Here is a 3,994-nt window from a genome sequence, read left to right as displayed (position 1 = left end):
CGCCCTCTCCTGGAAATCATTAGTTGACTATAGCTCCGAAGCTAGCAGTGGGGTTTCATGACCTCCCCCATCCACCCATGCTGTCAAAGTCCTGTGAATTCATGTGTGCAGCTGTCCTGTGGTGCCTGGAAAATACTCTGTCCAGTCACCCACTGCCTCTGGCTTCAATCATTCTGACCCATTGTCCTGCTTTGATTTTTGTGAATTTGGTATAGTTATTTTGGGAGGTGGAACCTGAATTGAGAAAATTCCTTAAGCAGATGGGTGTAGGCAAATCTTTAGGACACTTTCTCTATTATTGATTGGGTTTTTTTATTACTAATTTTTTTTAAGTTTAAATTTAGATTAGAAACATGGTTGGTTCACAAATCAGTTCCAGGTCCTTCTCCCTTTCCCTCCCCTCCTCCCGTGCCCTCCCCCCCCACCCCACCCCCATTATCCCCTCATTTCCCCAGGGAGGGTGAGGCCCTCCATGGGGGTGTCCTCTATTATTGATTGTTGTAGGAGGGCCCAGCTTACTGTAGGTGGTGCCTCCCCTGGCCAGATGGTCCTGGGTGGGATAAAAACAGAGGCTGAGAAAGCCTTGGAGAGCAAGCATTCCTCAGTGGTTTCTTTTCCTGACCACTGCCTGGGCTTTCTTCAGTGGACTGTGACCCAGTATACACAACTGAAAGAAACTCTTTCCTTCCCAAGTTGCTCTTGGTCATAGTGCTTTATCACAGCAATAGAAAGCACACTAAGACACTCCTCCTTCTCAGTGACCTCCTAACCCTGGGGTAAGGACTTCCTAAAGAGGACTCTGGTCACACAGGAAGTGTGACAAATGGGTTTCATGAAATTCTCAAGCTTCTGTACAGCAAAGGAAACTGATTTGAGTGAAAAGAAGCCTTCTGAATGAGAAAAACTTGGTCATCTGACATTGGATTAGTGCTGAGAATATGCAAAGAACTCGAGACCAAACACTGAGAAAACAAAAGCCCCAGCTAAAAATGTGCTATGGAGCTGAACAAAGCATTCTCAAAGAAGAAAGACAAATAGCTAAGCTGTTTAACTTCTTTAGCTGCAATAGTCAGAGTTCTTTAGAGGAATAAAACGTGTGTGTGTGCGTGTGTGTGTGTGTGTGTGTGTGTGTGTGTGTGTGTGTGTGTGTGTGTGTGTGTGTAAGCTGGAGGCAGACGCAGGAGGATCTCTGGTAGTTTAAGACCAGCCTGGTCAGCCGGGCTTGGTGGCGCACGCCTTTAGTCCCAGCACTCGGGAGGCAGAGGCAGGCGGATCTCTGTGAGTTCGAGACCAGCCTGGACTACCAAGCGAGTTCCAGGACAGCCTCCAAAGCCACAGAGAAACCCTGTCTCGAAAAAACCAAAAAAAAAAAAAAAAAAAAAGACCAGCCTGGTCTACATAGCGAGTTCCAGGACAGCCAGAGCAACATAATAGACTATTTGAAAAACAACAAAACAAGTCAGCTAAATTACACCTGAGATGCTGAAAATCTGCTTCTTGGTGCTTTAAGCTGGGAGCCTCAATGGTCAGAGTAGTCCCATAACAGCTGTCTCTCATTGGGGGACAACAACTGATACTTAATCAAGCTGCAAAACCTCAGTGTCCCAATCTGGTGCCAAAAGGGTCCTCAAGAGCCAGTGGTCTATAGTCAATGATGAAAGCGTAGAAACACCGATATCTGTGGAAGAACCAGCAGCAACAGGGCAAATCAACTCAGCAGGGAGGAGGCAGAGTGAGCAACAGTGAGATGGTATTTCTTCTGCCGCATGGTTTTTGTCCAGGCTGTTACCAGAAAGGTGCTGCCCACAACTGGGGTGGGTCTTCCCATATTGATCCCTAACCAGGACAGGGGCTAGGGATTGCTCAGGGGTGGGAGCTATTGCTGCTCTTGCAGAGAACCTAGGTTCCATTCCCAGCACACATATGCTGACTCGCAACCACCTGTGACAGAAGGTCCAGGGACTCTGGTGCCTTCTTCTGGCATCCTCGGGCACCAGGTATGCATGCGGTGTACACACATGCATACAGGCATTCACACATGCACATTGAAGGCAATCAGGACATTTCTTTAGGTGAGCTTCCGGCTCAGGTGATTCTAATTTGTGGCAAGTTAACATGAAAACCAACCATAATATTAACCATCAGGAAAGTTCAGGTTCAATATAATTTGACATTTTGTCTCACTCCAGTCAAAATAATGTTAGAAAGAAGTGGTAACACGTGTTACTGGAGCTGTGGGGGAAGGGAGCACTCATTAATTGTTGGTGGCAGTGCAAATTGGTGTAAATTGGCAATAACTATGGGATCGCTGTGGAGGTTTCTCACAAAATGTTAGAAATAGGACTGTCATATGACCCAGCTACATCACTTCTGGTTACATTCCCCAAAGATTTGTAATATTAAAGAAGGGCTGGGTTCGAGATACCTGCATAGCTGTATAATGTTTTAAACAAAAATCCCAGTTCCTGGAGTGGGATACCTCCATACAAGCTGTTGCTCAGAGAGGCCCCGGAGGCCACCAAAACAATATAGGCTCTTGTCTTTGCTGTTTGTTGCCCAGCAGAGCTAGATGGTAAGACCCTATCACTGTAGACACCATACTTTAGTTACAGGACAGGGAGAAATGACTCTGCAACCATGCTGGAATATTCCTTCCCATGGGCTAGTTTTCACAGTGTGGGAAGGTGCTGTGCAGGCTGCTGGGAGAGAAGTCAACTGTTTTATCCAGATGTGAACCCTATAAACTACAGAAATAACCTTCCAGGCCAGTGGCCTACTAGTACAAGCTTTACTGTTAGGGGTAACAACCATTGTCTTATCGGATTTGAGTTTGGTACCATAGGAGGGAATTCATGCCTGGTACTGTAAACCTGGCCAAGAGTTCACAGATTGGGAGCTAACAGACCCTGGGGGAGCCTACTTCTGTTGTTTTGCTAAATAGACATGTTGTCAAGCTGCCTTCTAAATATGTTTATTCCTGTCGGTTTATACTGCCAACAGCCTCCATCAAAGAGCCTTCTTTTTTCTTTAATGCAGTGATTCATAACTGGCTAGAGGGCTGGTGATACAAGGAAACAGAAGAGATAGATTGGCACCGGAGACCCTGACTCGGCTGGCCAGGTACTCACTATGTAGACCACATGGACCTCAAAAGCATAGAACTCCTCCTGCCTCGCTGGGATTAAAGGTGTGTTTGTCAGTTTCTCACAAACTAGAGACACCTGAAAAGATGAAGCATCAGTTAGAAGTTGCTTCCATCGGACAGGCCCATGGGCATGCCGGTGGGGGCATTTTCTTGGTTAATGATTGGTGTGGAAGGGCCCAGCCCACTGTGAGCCGTGCCAGCCTTGGGAATGTAGCCCCAGCCTGTATAAGAAAGTAAGGTGAGAAAGGCCGTGGGGACTGTGTTGGTTTGAATAGGAATGGCCCCATATTTGAATACTTAGTTATCAGGGAGTGGCACTACTTGAAAAGGATTAGGAGGTGTGGCCTTGTTGGAGGAAGGATGTCACGGAGTGGGGGGGAAGGGGAGAGTGTGGGGGGGTGGGCTTTGGGGTTTCAAATGTTCAAGTCAGTCTCAGTGCCTCTCCCTTCCTGCTGCCTGCAGATCCAAATGTAGAGCTCACAGCTCCTTCTCCAGCACCATGTCTGCCTGCACACGGCCATTCTTCCCTCCACAATGATGGAAACCTCTGAACTGTAAGCCAGCCCCAATTAAATGCTTTCTTTTATAAGATTTGCCATGGTCATGGAGTCTCATCACAGCCATAGAACACTGACTAAGACAGTAGGCAATCTAGTAAGCAGCATTCCTCCAAAGTTTCTTCCTGGAGTTTCTGTCCTGACTTCTCTCAGTAATAGACCTGGGTGTAGTTAGATGAAATGAACCCTTTTTGTCAAGCTGCTTTTGGTCATAGTGTTTATCACAGCCACAGAAAATGAGAACAGTGCACCTTGTTCTCTCAGAACATTCTCCCTTGGCATTCTCCCTGCA

At 46.8% G+C, this 3,994-nt stretch overlaps 1 long non-coding RNA gene across 1 annotated transcript; it reads left to right on the top strand.

Moving 5' to 3' along the window:
- Window positions 1-2,653: 2,653 nt before the first annotated feature.
- LOC121140247 lies at window positions 2,654-3,736 on the top strand. The gene is made up of 2 exons (XR_005877037.1): window positions 2,654-3,187; window positions 3,608-3,736. It is a non-coding gene; the product is annotated as an uncharacterized LOC121140247 (long non-coding RNA).
- The last annotated feature ends 258 nt before the right edge of the window (window positions 3,737-3,994 follow it).

The sequence above is a fragment of the Mesocricetus auratus genome, unplaced genomic scaffold (genome assembly GCF_017639785.1).
Source record: "Mesocricetus auratus isolate SY011 unplaced genomic scaffold, BCM_Maur_2.0 Super-Scaffold_100004, whole genome shotgun sequence".
Classification (NCBI taxonomy): Eukaryota; Metazoa; Chordata; class Mammalia; order Rodentia; family Cricetidae; genus Mesocricetus; species Mesocricetus auratus.
Note: the sequence above shows the minus strand (reverse complement) of the source record. Positions and strands in the feature narration are given on the sequence as shown.